This window comes from Mauremys reevesii, linkage group 3, assembly GCF_016161935.1.
Source record: "Mauremys reevesii isolate NIE-2019 linkage group 3, ASM1616193v1, whole genome shotgun sequence".
Taxonomy (NCBI): domain Eukaryota; kingdom Metazoa; phylum Chordata; order Testudines; family Geoemydidae; genus Mauremys; species Mauremys reevesii.
The window spans coordinates 2,303,115-2,322,320 of NC_052625.1; the positions used below are offsets into that span (position 1 = coordinate 2,303,115).

The following is a 19,206-nucleotide window of genomic DNA, read 5'->3' on the forward strand; positions in this document are numbered from 1 at the left end:
TGGCTCCAGCAAACAAGAATTACTCTTAATGAGCTGTCAAGAAAATACTGGCCCATCTACAGTTTGGCAGGCACTACGGCCTCTGTTATAACTACCCAGGACTGCAGCACCATGACACTGGAAGCTTTTTTATTGGATGAATAACGAACTGCTGAGTGAAGAGCACCGAGTATTAGTGTGTGTGTGTGTGTGTGTGTGTGTGTGTGAGTGAGTGAGAGAGAGAGCGCGAGCACACGCACAAGCTTGGTGTATGGCATACTAGAGATACATGTGTGTTACATACACACATGTGAAAGCAGAGAGAGACAGTGATGCTGCCCCAGACCCTGAGCTGGGGCTGAGTTTTAAGAGAGTTCGCTGGACCATTAGTTAATGCTGATTTTCCTCAGAACACTGGGGAAATTCCCAAAGACTGGGGGAAAACTAACATTGTACCAGTTTTTGAAACAGGTAAACGGGATGACCTGGGTAGTTATAAGCCTGTCAGTCTGACATTGATCCGAGGCAAGATAACAGAGCAGCTAAAACAGGACTCAATTAATAAAGAATTAAAGGAGGAGAATATAATTAATGCCAATCAACAAGAGCTTATAGAAAATAGATCCTGTCAAACTAACGTGATTTGTTTTGATGAGACGACAAGTTTGGTTGATAAAGGGAATAGTATTGATGTCATATAGTTAGACTTCTGTAAGGGGTTTGACTTGGTACCTCATGATATTTTGATTTAAACACTAGAATATAAAATGAACATGGCACACATTACAAGGACTAAAAGCTGGCTAACTGATAGGTCTCAAAATGTAATTGTAGACGGGGAATCATCACTGAATGGGTCTGTTTCCAGAGGGGTCCCACTAGAATCAGTTCTTGGCCCTATGCTGTTTAACATTTTTATTAATGACCTGGAACAAAAAGTCATCACTGATAAAGTTTGCAGATGACACAAAAATTGGGGGAGTGGTAAATGACGAAGAGGACAGGTCACTGCTACAGAGCACAAGCAAACAATGTGTGTTTTAATATGGCTAAATGTAAACGTAGACGTAGGCCACTCTTACAGGATGCAGGAAGCAGTGACTCTGGAAAAGACATGGGGGTCATGGAGGGTAATCAGCTGAACATGAGCTCCCTGTGTGATGCCGTGGCCAAAGGGCTAATGTGATCCTTGAGTTCCCCCATTAATACATCCAAGTAGGAGGAGAGAGGTTATTTGACCTTTGTATTTGGCATTGCTGTGGCCACTGCTTAGAACACTGTCCAGGTCTGGGGCCCACAGTGCAAGAAGGAGGTTGATAAATAGGGGAGGGTTCAGAGAAGAGCCGTGGGAATGATGAACGGACTGGAAAACCTGCCTTCCAGTGGTAGACTCAAGGAGCTCAATGTATTTAGTGTAAGAAGGAGAAGAGTTAGGAGGCGGCTTGATTACAGTGTATAATACATACCTGGGGGAAATTAAGAATTGGCTCTTCAATCTAGCAGAAAAAAATCCAAGGGCTGGAAGTTGAAGCTAGACAAATTCAGACTGGAAATGAGGCAGATTTTTAACGGTGAGAGTAATTACCCATTGGAACATTTTATCAAGGGTCATTGTGGATTCTCCATCCCTGACCATTTTAAAACCAAAATTGGTGGTGTTTTCCAAAAGCTCGGCTCTAGGAATTATTTGGGGGCAGGTCTCTGGCCTGTGTTATCCAGGAGGTCAGACTAGACGATGACAATGGTCCCTTCTGACCTTGGGATCTGTGCTTGGTGCAGCTCAGCAGTGGTGGGGGAGAAGGGTGCAAAGGGAGACAGTAGATGCCAATACATCCACTCTCACTTCCCCAAACCTGCCACGCTCCTGGGCCGGTCCCTGACCGCCAATTAGCGCAGCCTCAGGGATGCTCTATGTTCTGCTGGCTGCCAGCGGCCCTGAGGGGTGGCTCTGGCTGGCAGGGATCACCAGAGAATATGGATGCCCCAGTCAAGGCCTTTTTCCAAAGTGTAGCTACGGGCCTGGGGAGGTGATGCAGGAGCAGGTACAGCAGTGTGTGCCACTCAGAGTTTCCTCTCACAAGCAGTCCTGCTCCAGCCAGCAAACTGGCTGTGGTACCGTGCTGGGCTTCTAGAGCTGATTTACTGGCCAGCAGGGCTGCCCCACGCTGCTTACAACCACGTATAAAGCCACCTTTCCCAACCGAGCAGCTCCCAGGGCGTTCTCATTATGTGCACAAAGCCAGAGCATGGCGTGAGAAGCTGCAAACATCAGATGCCCACCATCCACTTACTTCTATGGCTCCCACAACGGCAGTGCCTGAGCACCGCCCAACTCCTCCAGGTATTTTCCTGCACAGACCTTGCTCTTATCCCATTCTACAGATGGGAAACTGAGGCAATGAGAGAGACAGGGCTAGATGCACAAGGAGATTTAGGCACCTAACCTCCCACCCAGCTGCTACCTTGCCTTGCAGGTGCCCAAATTCCCTACATGATGATGGTCCCACTGATAAAGTCCCCTTGGCACCTAAATGTCCATCCTGATGCCCAGCACCCAGCTCATGCCTAAGCCCTGGTGGGATGCTCAGGCTCAGTGCTTTCCTTGCCTGTCTTGTGTGCAGGGTCCAATGTAGGAGGCCGTCTCAGAGCACACCTGCTGGGTCGGGCCCTGCACAAGCAGAGGTGGTGGTGCTCTTTCACCCAACAGCCCCAGGGCTAGAGTGCTTCTGCGGGACCTGGATTCAGGTCCCTGTTTAGCATCGGGGGGATTTGAACCTGGAGCTCCCAGGCTTGGGGGCCTGACTCCAGGAGAGGGCTCATGGCTGGGAATCCCAAGCAGAGGCCAGTGCCTCCCCCATCTTTGAGGGTCAAGGATTAGGCCCCATCCTACTCCTCAGCTTCCCTCCACTGCCTCGCTTAGTCAGCTCCCTGCTCAGCGGGCTGGCTTCTGTGGATCCCGCTCCCCGGGCATCATCCAGGAGCCCGGGCCCAGCCAGGGGCTGCAGATTCCAGGGGGCACAGCGCCTAAAAAGTTTGGCATTGAAGCACTGAGCCTAACGATTAGTCTGCGCCACAGAGCTTTGCTGGCACCACTGTGCCCCCATCCCGGCCAACACAACCCTGCCAGCAGACCCGCTGTGTAGACACAACCCTGCAAGCGCTCCTCTTGGCACCGCTGATGTCACCCAGGGAGGTGGTGTAGCCATGCCAGCTTCCACTGCCCCTGCACACGCGGGCTGTGCCAGCAAAGCGTCTGCAGCGCAGACTCACCCTTTTCAGTCTTTCCCTTTGTGGATCTAGCCCTAAGTGACATCCCCAGGCCCACCCAGAGCAGAGAATTGGACCAAGGCCTCTGGGTTCCTAGGCCAGTGTCCCAGCCCCAGGATCCCTCTGCGGAGCCCATTCTGAGTGGCATTATGTGGGGAGGCCGGCGGCTGCCCACTGAAATGCCGAGCAGGGCCCTCAACCATCCCCGGGGAAGTGCTGGATAAATGATATGGTGCCCACAGCGTCTCTCAGCCCAGCAGCTTCCCAGGGATGCTGACCGAGCGCTGCCATTAGCTAGACAGCTCTGGAAACACAGCCAAGAAAGCAGGATGCCTGCCAGCCTCTGAAAGGGAGCCCAGCTTCTGGCTGGGCTCCTTCAGCGCAAGGAGTGTCAAGGCAGAAAGTCAGCAGCAATGGGAGACGGTTACAGTTCTTGCACTAGGAACAGAGGGGAGGGGGAAAGGTAGATACAGCCCATCTATTTACAATGTCTCCCCAGCTGCTGTGAACCCACACAGCTCCACTGAAGAGAATGGGGCCAGATCCCCAGCTAGTTAAATCAGGATAGCGCCAGTGAAATCAGTAGCGCAGAGCCCCAGTTGGTGTAAATCAGCATCGCTCCACTGAAATGAATGGGATTGCTGCTGATTGCCACCAGCTGAGGATCTGGCCCATCATACTAGCTGAATTGCACTCTGTAATGGTCTCTGCTCAGTGACCTCACTCCCACAAACACCAGGTGCACACAGAAGCTGGGCACGCTACGCAGCTGCTGCAGGGGGGCATGCTGCCTGCTGTGCACAGGGCCATGGAATGTAAACATTTTAGCGACACGGCTGAGACACGTCCAAGGCAAATGAAGAGCCACATCTGGCCTCTGCAGGAGCCTTTCAGCCCAGGAGTTTGTAGTACGTATTGATTCGTATCCACTCACGGGCTGGCGTCGAAAGAAAATTTAGTCACACTTCGGAAGGAGCAGACATGTGACATTCCGCCCCACTAACCCCAGCGCTGAACTTCCTGGCATTTGGGAGCCTTCTGACCTTCTTTTACTTTGTTTGTGCTTTGAATCGGGATTTTCAAAGCTGCTTACGAGCTTTGGGTGCCCGAGTCCCATTCGTTTAGGCCTTTGGCTAAAACACCCACCTAAGCAACCAGCTGGCAATTGGTTTGTATAACATTCTATAAACCTACCCAGAATGCATAAGGATTCATTACTGACAATATCAGGCATCAGAGGGGAACAATATTTTTTTTAATATAATTCAAGGAAAACCACTTTAAAAAACAACAACAATTTTTACTTCTACAGGGGAGGGAGAAAACACTCGTTTGTTTTAAAAGAAACAATGAAAAAAAAAATCACAAAACGCAAACACCACAAACCAGAAAGTCGAATTACAGCATATGGGGTCTGGAGCCTCCGGGCAGGCTCCAGGCCGCCTCCAACTCCCTATTCCTCTCTTTGCAACTGTAAGGGGACTGTTGCCCCCTTACTAACATTCAGGGGGGTGTTCTGGTTGGCAGCTCCCAGCACTAAAAGATTGGGGAGAGGCCAATGCTCCAGGTCAGCCTCAGCCTCTGAGCCTGATTGACAGGGCGGGCAGGCTAATCAGGGAGTCAGGAGGCCAGGGGGGTCCTGGCCTCTGTGTGAGCTGGAATTGCCTGGGTCAGACAGAGTGGGGCCGAGGTAAGGAGCAGGCAGGGGCCCGAGCTGAGCTGGGGAGCAGAGCCGGGCCAGATCCAGAGGGGCCAGAAAAGCAGCTCAGGAAGCAGGTCTGAGCTGGGAGCAGAGCCAGAGACAGCTCAGGGAGAGCAGATCCTTTGCTGGGAGCAGAGCTGCAGCCAGAGAGCCAGAGGCACGGCCCAGGGGGAGCAGATCCTGTGCTGGGAGCAGAGCTGGGCCAGCCAGAGACACGGCCCAGGGGGAGCAGATCCTGTGCTGGGAGCAGAGCTGCAGCCAGAGAGCCAGAGGCACGGCCCAGGGAGAGCAGATTCTGTGCTGGGAGCAGAGCTGGGCCAGCCAGAGGCACGGCCCAGGGAGAGCAGATCCTGTGCTGGGAGCAGAGCTGCAACCACAGAGTCAGGTATGATGAGCAACTGGGGCCAGCCAAGGGGGGACCCTGGGCAAAGGGCCCAGCGCAGAAAGACACCCCCAGCCAAGGGTCCCTGCAGGCCAGGCTGGGAGGGGGATCCTAACCCGGCCGGGGGCTGACGCTGGGAAGAAGGGTCCCACCCCCAAAGCCCTGAGGTGTGTGGCCACCACCACTGCAAGTGTCCAACCCGCAGCGTCCCTGCAGCACAGCCAGGGCCTGAGAAGGAGATCTGGGACCTACAAGGAGCAGGCTGTGAACTGCCCTGATGTCCAGAGACACTGTTTGTGATGGTCCCTGCCACAGAGCGGCGTGATGTGTTTTCCTTTAACCTTTCCCATTTTTCCTTATTCTTTTTTTAAATTAATTGTTAATTAAACAACTTGTATTTGCTTTAAATTGTATGTAATGATCAGTGGGTCAGGGTGGTGCCCAGTGCAGAGAGGGTACCCCAGAGTGGGGACACCCTAGCCCCTGTCCTGGGTGAGCACAGCAGGGTTGGGGGTCGAGCCCCCCAGGAATCCTGGGCCCAGCCTTGTTGGGGTTATGAGGACTCTGCCAGACAGGAGAGTGGAAGGGGAGTCCTCGAGGGCAGGGTGGCCTCTGGGTAAAGGAAGTGGGAGCAAGGACTCAGATCCTTTCGCTAGCCCACTTCACAGGGGTAGTGCAGAAGCCAGGAAAGTTCCCCACAATAGCGGCACCATTTCCCTGCTTACACAACCAAGCTTCGCCAGCTTGTTCTTCTCTGCAGCAGTCCTCATAAAGGACCTTTGATGCTCATTTGCATCAAGCCACAGGCATCCTCTCTATTGTGAGAATCAAAACACACACACACAGGATAAGATTGTAAAACACAAACCACCAATTTATCAAAACATCGGGCACCTCGGAGTTCAAAAATAAATGAGCAGTCAGTGCACACCAGTTTTTAAGAGGCGATCACATGCACTTCAAGAAGCCCCACTTTAAAGTCTGTGTGGAGAGCGAGGCGACCAGGTGGGTGGGGAAGGGAAGGATGTTATGAAGAACATTGAGTGATTCAGCCTCTCAAGCACCCAAGTGCCTACCTCTGATTGCAATACACATTTAGACACAAGCAGCTTGATGCAACATTCGTCACTGTGCAGTGATCTGCATCGACTACCCTAGAAATGAATGAGCCAATTGGTGACTGCAGAATTCATTAGGAAATGAGCTGCCTGAATATGTTTTGCTATAGAAGGTCCTTTATTATAGGAAGGTCACAGGAACAAAAAGGGTTTTAAAAGGAGAAGCAGATTTGATGCCTTGTCTAACTCAACAGAGGGTCTCTGTCTCCTTGGGGTATTAAAGGAGTTTCATCTCGTTAACCACAATCCAGCTTATCCCCCCCAGAACTAATTTGACTGCTGATTCGTATGCACCTGTTTGCTTTATTTCTTTTTCCAAAATACAGTGACACCGATTTTCTAGGAGCCTTTTCTAGCGAGCCCCAGCTCAAACTAGCTCATTCCAGACGACGACATTCCAGTGCAGAGACTGACTTGGGACCCAAATTCAGGTTCTCAGCTGTATGTTAAAAGGGCTTTGCCCAGGAGATTGAGTTGTACATACACAGCCCCAGTGCAGCCACTCCTGCAGCCTTGTGCTCGCCTCAAGAGGCAGGGAAACGCCCAGCTTTGGGCTGACTCAATATGCTCCCCTAGTTCGCTCTAGCCCACATCCCCGCTGACACCAGCTGTAAGTCCGCTTGAGTTGAAGTCAATTAGCGCTTTGGGGGAGAAATTCCTAAGATAAGGCCCGGGTAAGTTTCTGAGCTCATGCTCTACATGTCAGCATCAGACCGACATTGTATCAAATGCAGCATTAGAGCTACTCTCCCTCCACACATGGGCTCTCTGCAAACATGCAGGGGTGAAGAACAGGAGTGGTTATAGGCCTCTCACAACTCTGGGCAAGGAAAGTGGCTTTGCTCAGCGGACTACATCCAAAATAAAACCCAAACCTATTTTTCCGAACAGTTTCCTAATTTAAAATCATGTCTGCAGAATATAGGAATGTACATATGATAAATTAATATTCCCCCCCCCATGTTATGTGATGTACTCAGACTTCCAGCAGCTGAGAATCTGTATTTTTGAACAAGGAAAACAGCTAAGGTGGTCTCTTTGTACATTCATCACACGGTGATATTTTTAGACACATACCTCTTCTGAATCTCAGCTGTGTCTGGCCAGTGGGAGAGTAATCATTGTGCTGGTGAGCCCACGGCTTGCATTGTATGATGCAACAGAATGCAATGTGGCTGTCTCTCATCTGGACAAGCTGAAAAAGAAAAGGCCTGGAGTGAAAAATCTGTTTTCGACTCATGTGTTCACTTTTAAAGCTGGCCGGATGCTGTACCTCTGTGCAGTGGAACCTAGACGTTAGATCAGTACTCCAGTAGCACCGAGAGGTCTCACCCAAGATCAGGGTCTCACTGTGCTAGCCCAGACTACATACAAACACCTAGCGAGAGATCATCCCGCCCCTGAGGAGCTCACAATCTAAATCGACAAGACGGACACAGGGTGGGAAGGGAAGCAGAGCGAGAGGAAGAGACTTGCCCAAGTCCACCCAGCAGAGCAGAGTCAGGAATAGTCCTCAGGGCTCGAGTCCCGGTCAGGTGACTCCAATATCATGGTGACTAATACTATACTTCGCTTGGATCGCTACACTCTGCAAAGGAGGGCGAGAATCATTATTCCCGTGTTAAGCTGAGGCAGCCTGCTGTACCTTGTTCCTCCCAATGAACCAGCACAGTAAAAAAAGGAAATATAAATTAGAACATCGGAGTGAGATTGGCGCCCTAAGAACACCTGCGAGAGGTGGCATGGCAGAGAGACCTGTACTCTAGGCAGGCTGAGCACAAGAGCCCATGTGCTGTTTGCCATTCCAGACATCAGTTCTCCAGCAAATGCCCTGGATTCAGCTTCTTCCCAGAGAGCCTGCAGCAGCTCGATTACATTTTCCAGGATGGGTAAGAATGGTGTGATGGCAGGAGAGAGATCTTGATCATTACCTATTCTTATTTTAAAAATGAATTTTGTAATTCATTAAATATGCAAACACCACAATCCGTCTGGCAGCTCCAACTTCATTTACTGCAGGTCATTTGAGAACCGAGGTGACCTCTGAGGCAAAGCCACCAAGGGCCACCCTCGCGATGGCTGGAGAGAAAAGCGTATAATAAAACCCCGCTAAGCCCTCAGTAGTGTGGACTGCCTCATGCCGGGGAAGACTGCCAGCTTCTTTTAAGGAAGGCTTTTCCCAATAACTTTTCTCGGGGCCTTCTGGAGATTCTCTGGTTCCAGTAGCCTTTGAGGGGACACCAGAATGGCCCTTCTGCAAGGTTTCATTGGTCTGGCAGAGAAACTTTTGGCCATTGCAGCTACAAGGAGAATTGACCAGATTGTTGCAGCTGGTTGGTTTCAGTACAAACACCTCATGACAGGACCATACCGACCCCGCAGAACATCAGCCTTTGAGAGCAGACCCTCAAAACAAGGCCCTCAACCCCACGGGTAGACATGCCCCAACACTAATAAGACCAAAGTAGTCAATTCACGACAAGGGCTTAATTTCCAACTGCCCAACAGACATGAGCGAGTGTGAGATGGAGAGGGGAGCAGCTACGGAGCTAGCTGGCTTCTCCTCAGGTTCGTTACAGTGGCCAAAGAATCTGGAGAGACTGCCAAGGATGTGTCATCCCCACAATTGCTGGCACCACTGAGTGCGATCAGCCTCAAATGCCTCCGTGGTGATCAGGGCAGCTAACTCACTCAGGTGCTTTTGGAATTCCCACTAGGCACCTGTCTGCATCTTTAGGGGCCTAAAGACCATTGTAAATTTGACCCTAGGGCCTAACCCTATTTTCAAAAGTGAAAATGGGCCTTAGGAGCCTTTGAAAAGTTTACACCTAAGTCCTACCCACTACACCACTGAGTTAGTTGCCTAACTACCTTAGAAGATCTGGGCTCCCATCTGTTCAGCACAGAGCTGGTCTGTCAGCACTACTGGCTTCTCTGTTAGCTGAGAGTCCAAATTAAGCGGCGGGAAGGGGGTGGGAGGCAGCAGAGATGGCCTCACTCCAAAGTCTGGAGTCCTGAGGGATAGAGACACAAGAACTGCCCAGCATTGGGCTGAAGAAGCTCCCTGCTAGGGTGACCATGTGTCCCGATTTTATAGGGACAGTCCTGATTTTGGGGTCTTTTTTCTTATATAGGCTCCTATTACCCCCCTCCTCCTCCTGCTCCCCGTCCTGATATTTCACATTTGATCCCTGGTCACCCTACTCCCTGCTAGTGAGACAGATACTCTCCACCCTCTCTTTGGGTTTATTTTCAGTGTGGTTCACTTTGGAACGCTCCCATCCTGGCTAACTCTGACCTATTGTGAGTGAGAACGGGGGAAAACAGGAGAGTCGAGGTGGGACCAAGAGCCCTTCCGCTTTGGTGCAATCCGATTGGCACTTCTGCCTGCTTGTCACCTGATTAGTTCTAGAGTGGCGTATCCGGAAGCGTCCGATCGGAACGTCTCGCCACTCTAGAGGCAGTAGCAAGTATCCCAAATCCTGTCCCTGCCTTATCTAGGTCCGCTCCAGAAAGCCCTTTTGTGTTCAAAATGCTTCATGTCCTTTAAGGGCTATTTGAAAATTATTTAGAAAACACTGCTTGTAACAAGCCCAGCCACTCAATTTAATATTCCCCTTAATGAAGGCTCCATTCCTTTCTTCTTCTCTTTCCCCTTAAGGAGCAAATAACAATGTTTGTTCATGGAAAAATACATTGTAAGGGATCATTGCCATGCAATCATATGCACATCTGTTCTTAACAGGTTTCAGCTGAAACTACTGAAAATATACATAGGTCTACTTATGTGGAACAACTTAAATATGATAAGATTACAATTTGGAGGATAACAATGTGTTTAGCTATGGAAAAAGTAAGCCCCTTTCTAAACGCTCTTTCCACACACAATCATAACTTTTTACCACATATGTTGTCAAGGGGACAACATTTGTTGAGGATTAAGAAAGAACCCAGCATTGCAAGATTAGTGGCAAACAAACTCAAGATGTTCTAACATCCTCCCCACCAGCATTTAACTCCTGCATTACTATTATGTAATTACGGGTGATAGCCAGCCCTACCACTCCCCAGGCATTAAGAATGAGCAAAGAAAAGGCTCTAAGAAGCCCAATTTGGTGTTGCCACCACAATGTGGTTGGGATGGGGGGAGCATTCCAAGACTTTCCTCTCCCAGCGTGATTCCCCCCAATTCTGCACGAACGTTCGCTTTGGGATTCACATACAGAACTTGGCACTGGACAATAAGGAAGCACAACAGGAAGCAGCAGCACTGAAAATATGCCATCAGAGAGCATCAGCTAAAATTGGCATCTGACAAGCCCTCTAAGGAAACGTGACATTGTCAGTGGGTTTCTCATTTCCCACTACACCCTGCTGGGGATAGTCACCTGTTTTATTAAATCAAAAATGTCCTTAATTTAACAAACTGCACAGTGGAAAACAATAGCAAATGACAGTTTCATTATAGCTGGATTTGTGGAGCAAAGCGAATATGGTGTAGCTTTGTACTTTCATTGAAGGATATTTTTAATTCCTTTTTTTTCCCATTAACTTGTTAAGGTGATTGTATGTTTTCAAGGCAACTATGCAAGCAAATTTTAAGTCGCTACCCAGTACTCTCCTTAATATATGAAATGCCATGTCTTAAATTTCTTTGTAGGAAAACTTTTGAGCTGCACAATGTCGGAGAGCCCACTCACACAGGCACTGTTTGGAAAAGAAGGCAAGTAACTAGGAGTCTTAGGAACTCTGACCTCCAAGCTCCTGAACGGTGATTTGCCAGAGTTCTACCGTGTTGGGGAGACACGGTCTTTCAAGTGTGCAATCATTAGTGCTGAAAGGAAGCTCTGCTGGCTCACCTTTCCCAGCGCCCGGCATTGTGCCACTATTGATTTCCCTATCCTGAAGCCATCCCTGATAGATGGTGCCTGTCAAATTCACAGCCTCCTCATGCAGCCTCTTCCATTCGACGCACTCATCTAACGACTAGGAGGATTTCCCCATAGCTCTAATCCTAAAGGTTTGCTTTTAGGTCCTTTTTTTCCTTCTGGTTCTGCCTTTGTTGACTAATATGGCTAACTGGTCTCTGTTCTCTCAGTAACAGCCCCTTCTGTACTGATAGGCAGTTACTGTGTCTCCTTGCTGTGTTCTTTTTTCTGCACTCAACATGGTGAGCTCTGAGGGCACAGTTCTCATTTCCATTGCTCAGTGCAGGCATGGAGGGTGGGGAGAGGGCTGCTAGCCACTGGACAAGCTAGAGCAGCCGTTTGTTCCACTGCCAATGGCCCTTAATGCCCAGAGCACAGCAGGGCTATCTCCAGGCCACCTTCCCCCTTAGCCATCATGGTCCCAGGGTATGAGAGAGAAAAGATGGGTGAGGTCATAGCTTTTATTGGACTGACTTCTGCTGGTGACACATTGGCCCAAGAAAAGATAAGATATGACCTCACCCACCTTGCCTCTCCATTGCTAAGGGCTCTCATGGGGCAAGAGTGTGTCATAAAGCCAACTCTCTCAAATCTGCATCATCCAGGAAACTCCCCACACTGAGGTCTTCCCTGGGTGAGAAGACTGACTGATTGCCCTGGGCTGTCGGAAAGCCACAGGGTGAGGGAGCATCTGCCACGATCTTTCTGCACAACTTTTGCTTTGCAACTTCTTCCATGGTTTGGTGAAATTCTCCATGTCTGGACTCTATTGCAGACCCACAAGCATAGTGCTCCAGGCCAGGTCGAAGTAGTGCCAACCAGAGAAGGGTATAGTAACTGTTAACGATTATCCTTAACTTGCACTAAAGCATTTGCTTTATATTGTGCCTAATTGCAAAAATAGCCCCAGTGCTTCCCAAAAAAAACAAATACAAAGAAAGACCTTCTAAAACGACTTCTAATTTGGAGTGCCTCCATTTTTGGCTGTCCATCATGAGCAGATTTGGAGACACTAGGGGAATGGACAGTAGCAGGTGACATTTAACTTGGATAAACAGAAGGTGAAATATATTTGCTGAAATACTGGAGTCCAAGATTTCCTATTCCAGATGGATTCTGCAAATTGAGAGCTCTTTTGGAAAAAGACTGGAGTCCTTGTGGACAGATTTCAGTAGTTACTAACACAAACACAGTGCTCAAGTGCATTAGGGAAACAAAGGTAAAATATAATATATAAACTATGATAGTGACATGTTGTACATTGAAGGTGGCTTCTCACTTATCTGGGTCCAGATTTGATTATCTCATGTTAAGAAAGCTGTTGCTGAGATTGAAATAGCCCAGCGAAGGGCAACAAGGATAATCAGAAGTGTGTTGGGAATTATGGATATTAGGAGAGCTGAAGAAAGCTAGGATTATTTAACATAAAAAGGAGAACTGGAGAGAGACACGATGAAGTGATTCCAAACGATAAAGGGTAGAATGACAATTGATCAATTCATTCCCTTTTTGTCCTGTCTCTAAGTATGAAAAACATGCGACTTGATGAAATTAAAGAGTAGTAAAAATCAGGCCAGTATAAAGGAAACACTTTACCCGGAGTAGAATAACCCTGTGGGTTCATTGCTGCTGGCGATGACTGGACACACGCTGCAGATGGGCTTACAAAAGGACCCCCACATGACCCTGATGCCCACTAATGACAGGTCTGGCTGTGCAAGCTCTGACAGCAAGGAGAACAAAATCTCCTTCTCAGTCAAAAAGGAACATCTCACCCTCTTGCACTTCCCCCATCACGTCCACAATTACAGCATTATTAGTATTTACCATTTATAGGGCGGTAGCTTCAAACCAGATCCAGCCCTATTGTGTAGGGGGCTGTACAAACATATGATAAACAACAGCCCCCGCCCCGAAGAGCTTACAGTAGTGTCTGAACAGATGAGGTTTCTTTTCCCATGGTCCTCTCCAGGGTGTACACAGCACAGAGTCCAGAAGGACAAAGGCCTGAACTGGGTATAGTAAATCTTTCCTTCTTGTTATTGGCTGGCTGGTCGTGCCGTAGCTACCGTGGTTCACTTTGTGGCAGTATCTGTACCTCGCAGTACTCTGTGTAACAACAAGCCGCGATGTTCTGCTCTCAGTCAGGGACAATCTGAAACTCCCCTGGGAAGTCCCCAGGATTACAGCTCCCTGCCCTCCGCGGTCCTCTGAGTCCCTTTCAAAGCAATGATCCACTCCACGTCACTCTCCCTTCCTTCAAAGGCTCTTTGCCCTACACCCCCCCTCTCAGAGAGTGCTTGCAAGAGAGCTGCACACTGTCCTCCTGCCATGGCACTGCCCTACCACTCGCCCAGCCTCAGCCTGGGTCAGAGCATGAGCTCAGATCCCTTCGGGACAGTTTCTTGTGCTACATTTCCCTCCGGGCTTCTGCTGGCTCCATTAATAGCCTCGACTTGGCTGTCTCCTCTGTAGATTTATGGGACGCTGCAATCAGGGAAATGGGCACCAAGAATGGACATTTCCCTCCTCTAGAGCTCGGACTTTATGCATTCAACTCCTTTCCCCCTCCTCCCTCCCCTTTTTTGTTTTTTTTTTAAACAGGCCGAATATTTACACCAATGTTGGAGGTCATTAAGAAGGGCAGTTTTCAAATCCTTCATGCCCATTTGCAGTCTGAGCACGGTCTCCTGGCCAGTGCCCCGTTCCTTAACCCTTACAACCCTGGCATTTTCCACACTGACTCCCGCAGCCGGACAGGCCAGTTTACATTGCCTGTCGTCCGCCCGCCCGCCACTGGGGTTAATAAGAGAAGCCTATGGCCAGAGTCACGGCAGGATATATTTAACGTACAGTAAGCAAAACAAGCAAAAAAACAAAACAAACAGAGCTAGATAAACAGACCACAGATGAGAGCACAGTGGGATTTGGCATCATTCACTACAGTACAGGAAGAAAATAGATCGAGTTTCACAAAGTATCATTCTGATTTTGGTTTGGCCTTGATTTAATAATTGGCTCTGGGGAAGCTGGCACTGAATTCTAGTGACAGACCTTTGTTTCCAACTCCCAATGGTCAGTTAATCTCCCTCCCAGCAGGGGGAGACAGACCGGACATTGAATAAATACAGGTCAAGAAATCTTTTTGAAGAAGGGTTTGATCTGGCTGCCTGGATGAATCCACACTCTGTAGCTGTGGAGTCACAGCCTGGGTCAGCGGTGGTGCATAGAGAGCCAGCTGGAATCCCAGGAGGAGGGGAGAGGATCCCCATTGAGCAGCCTGCCCCATTGCTGGAGGGCTGGGGAGCACCCACACACAGCAGTCCCTCTCCACAGAGGGTTGGCTGCCTGCCCCATGGCCGGTGCAGGAGGAGGCTTGGCCCAGGACAGAGAAAAGCCAAGATGAGACTCAGGTTTACAGCTGCATCTGAGGCCCAGGAAATGGAAGCTGAGGAAGTTGCTTCCCAGCCAGCCGAGGAGGTACTCGGACTTGAGATAGTCCAGCTGCCCGAAGCTGCCCTGGCACAAGGCAGTGGCCTGTACAGTTCTTTTCCCAAGTGAGATTGGCTGGCGAATGGACAATCCTTGAACCAAGGTCAAGTCTGTCCTCCATCAAAGGGCATTGGCAAGGAGCGCGCCTCCCCCCGCTCGCTCACACACTCGTTGTTGGCTCTTCTGCACAGGGACGGCGCAACTCGCACAGAGCCCTGCGCGGGCTGCCCTGGGAGCCCCCCGTGCGCAGGCTGCCCCGGGGCAGGGAGGATCCTTGCACACAGCCTGCTGGTCCACACAGGCGGATAACACTTGGGCCCTATGTTCGTACAGAGCCTGGCACCATGCAGCCCTGGTCCCACTTGGGGCCCCCAGGTGCTACCGGAGCACACCAGGAGCAACAACAGCGGGTCAGTGGCTGCACCAGGTTGAAGATTTGAGGGTCCCGGGCTACCAGCCATATTGCGTCTCCCAGAACACCCCACTTCCACAGCCCACCTCCTTGCAATGGGAGCCATTCCTCCCCTGGAGAAGGGATGGGCATGTGCCTCATGCTGCTTACTGTGCTGCTGAAGTCCAGGGGAGTGCAGTGCATGGAATCTGGGTGCCAGGACGGTTACTCTTCAGTTCTGCATTGTCCCACCGGGGGCGCTCCTGGCTTATCTAGGCCCTAAGGGTGTCCTGCCCATTCCAACAGATTCGGCCAGTGATTCCTGATGGTTTAGGGCAGCAGACATCCCTTCCTCAGCTGGGGATCACATGGGGATTGGCTCTCGCTGGGCGTTTCAGACTCTGCGTCTCTGGTAGCTCTCTCTACGTGACAGAGAGATATCACTCTGTCGGTATGAATCTCCCAAAGCCTGGATAACTGAGGCTACGGGAGAGACCTGGGCTCACAGTCAGGTTTCGGTCTTCATTCCCTGGACTCCAAGCAGAGCTGCACCTGCGCAGAGCACGGCTGAATGCAGCACCCAAAGTACAACAGCAAGCGCTCGGCTGCAGGTTCTAATCCAGGGAAATTCCTGCCTCGAGGGGCGGGCTGGCTGGCTGAACACAAGATCTGAACTGCCCAGCTTGTTCGGATTTGGCAGCTCCTTTCAGGAAACGCCGTTCGTCGTCACTGCAGCAAGGGAACATGTTTAGCTGCTCCAAAGCAAACTCCCTTAGCTGTGCTCATCAGTAGTTTCTCCATGTGCAAGGGTGCAGCTAAGTCTCCCACGAGCAGCTGGCTAGCACAGGAGAGCAAGGGACTAGAAGGGTGCTCTTCTACCGTGCAGGGGCTGGTCAGCGGGGCCAGGGCTAACAGGGCTTCTTGCCACCTCCTGTCCACTTGCCACTCCTGCACAGAGTCCCAAAGTGGCCCTTTTCTCTGACCACACACAGCAGAAAAGTTCCCTTTCCTCCCGCGTGTTCACACACAAAGCCCGAGAGTCCATTTCCGGGCCCCGGCTGATCCCGGCTGTGAGAACCCAGACTGCTGCTGACACGCCCCACGACCTTGTAAAATGTTGTGAAACAAGTCAAGTAAGGATACAGCAGACTTGCTCATGCCGACCAGAACTCCTTGGGCAAGGTGCCAAAAGACACCTAGCTTAGTTCTCTGTTAAAAGTTTTCTGCCTGCCTTGTAACTGGCTCTAGCTTGCAGTCACCGAAACAGTAGAACACAACGTTTCTCCTCTGGATATAAACGGGATCCCTGTTATTTTCAGTCATTGGAACACATGGTTCATCTCAAGAGGATAGCCTGTGGCTCAGGGGAGGAGCACTCCAAGTTTATTCAGCTTACGCAGATCTTAATAGCCACTTCAGAGTTCCAGCTCTCAGAGAGTACAAACAGTGTGATCTTACTCAGCAGAAAGTATCCTGATCATGCGAAGTCGGATGCTGTTTAGACAGTGCCCAAAGCTACAGCTGAATGTGAAGCTGTTATGACATGACTCAGATTTGTCCTTTTAATGTTTAAATACTCGTTCTCTTTTAAACAATTAAAATCTAAAAATACCCATCAACTTTGTTTTGTTTTCATGTTGCAACAAAATGTGTGATGTATCCAGCTTGAAGTGCAGGTTCTAAGATAATGTGTACATTTTAGGGTGTTTTAAAATGATTGTAGTTAGGTGCTGATGACCAGGAATCAGGATGTAACCTACCAACAGTGCTAGGCCCTGTAAACGGGGGAAGATGTTAGTGCTGGTCCAACTTTGTCCATTAAAACATGTTCCAGTGGAACAGGGATTTTGGCAAAATGCATACTGCTGCGGGAAACATCGGTTTTCAATTTATAGTGTTTTCCTCAAAATCTGAAACCAGAAAATTGTGCAGTTCACAGCCACTGAAAACTGAAGATTTTTGGCCAAACTCCCCAATCATGATGATTTTTGGTGGAAATTTTGCACTTTTCAGTTTCTGAAAAACATTTTTGGTTTGGGGATGTTCAGTGTTTTGACAGGAAAAACCCACAATTTGGGGGGTGGGGGGGATGTCAACATTTTTGGGGGAAAACCCATTTCCTGCCCAGCTCTAGAAATTCTATCCAATAGGGAAGGGGGGGCATGGGGGTGGGGGGCGCATGGATTTCGAAGGGAGGTGGCAGAGCTCAAATTTACGCTGTAAGCAGTATCTGTGTAGCTGCTGCCCCACTCTAACATAACCCTTGGTCACTCGGTTGCAGAACCAGTTTTGATAATTGGTACAAATTGCTATGGAGGAAGCCAGAACTTGGAATAATTATTTTCTCCCTTCCACATCCAAATTCCGAAATTAATGGACCTTCTCAAACTCCCCCTTTCCCCAACAGTGTATTTAACTTTTCTAAGCACCAAGGACTGCCCTAATAATGATAAAAGTTATGGTCACTCCCTGGCTCTGCAGCATGTGAATCTCCGAGCAGCCCCATGGGTGTCAGGGAGACTCCTCCCGCGGTAAGGTACAATTCAGCAGCCGTAACAGAGGTAGACTCTAGCCCAGTGAATTCCCGTCTGCATGACTTTGGGATACCACGCCCAGCTCTATGGGCTGCAGAAAACATCCACTCAACATTAGAGTTCAAGCCATCACAGAGTGGTTTTAATGCTGCATTTTATTCTGAATCTAAGGTATATCTGGAGAAGGTTGGGGACGGTCATAACTAAACAAATTCAGCTAGATTCATAGATTCCCAGGCCAGAAGGGAGCATTGTGATCACCTAGTCTGACCTCCTGGATAACACAGGCCAGAGACCTGCCCCAACGCAATCCCTAGAGCAGATATTTTAGAGAAATATCTAAATCTTGATTTTAAGATTGTCAGTGATGGAGAATCCACCATGGCCCTTGGCAAATTGTTCCAATGGTAAATTATTCTCACCTGTTTCCTCTCTGAATTTGTCTAGCTTCAGCTTCCAGCCACTGGATCGCGTCAGAGCTTTCTCTACTACACTGAAGAGCCCATTATTAAATATATGTTCCCCGCATTGATACTTCTAGACTGTAACCATTACCCCTTAACCTTCTCAAGCTAAATAGATTGAGCTTTTTGAGTCTGTCATAATAAGAAAGCAGGTTTTCTAATCCTTTAATTGTTCTCATGGCTCTTCTCTGACCCCTCTCCAATTTATCAACACCCTTCTTGAATTGTGGCCACCAGACCTGGATGCAGGATTCCAGCAGCCGTCACACCAGTGCCAAATACAGAGGTAAAATAACTTCTTTACTCCTACTCAAGATTCCCCTGTTCATGCATCCCAGGATTGCATTAGCCTGTTTGGCCACAGCATCACATTGGGAGCTCATGTTCAGCTGATTATCTACCCCGACCCCCAGGTTTTTTCCAGAGTCACTGCTTCCCAGGATAAAGCCCCTCCGCCCTGTAAGCAAGGCTACATTCTTTGTTCCCAGATATGTACATTTACATTTAGCTATATTAAAACACACAGTGTTTGCTTCCACTCACTTTCCCAAGTAATCCTGATTCACAGTGATCTGTGACCTGTCCTCCTCTTCTTACTTACCACTCCCCCAATTTTTATGCCCTCTGCAAACTTGATCAATGATGATTTTAGGTTTCCGTCCAGGGCACCGATAAAATTGTTAAGTAGCAAGACCCAATACTTGCATGTCTCCACTGGAAACAGACCGACTCAATAACAATACGTGACATTTTGAGACCCGGGGCCAACACGGCTACAACAACGCTGCAGATTACGTTTCGAGGCCGATCAGTTACTCACTTTCTAACCCTTTAAATTGTGCCGTATTAACAGTATATTGCTCTAGTCTCTTTTAATCCAACTGTCATGTTGTATCAAGTCAAACGCCTTACAAAAGGCTACGTCTATTATGCCAACACTGTTCCCTTT

At 49.3% G+C, this 19,206-nt stretch overlaps 1 long non-coding RNA gene across 5 annotated transcripts in view; it reads right to left on the reverse strand.

Annotated features, from left to right (window-relative positions):
* The window catches only part of LOC120400606, a 303,500-nt gene that overhangs the window by 108,322 nt on the left and 175,972 nt on the right, over positions 1 to 19,206 (reverse strand). For all 5 annotated transcript variants that reach the window (XR_005595919.1, XR_005595917.1, XR_005595921.1 and 2 more), the window contains one exon: positions 7,526 to 7,643. This is a non-coding gene — a long non-coding RNA (uncharacterized LOC120400606). The remainder of the gene's footprint in view (positions 1 to 7,525; positions 7,644 to 19,206) is intronic.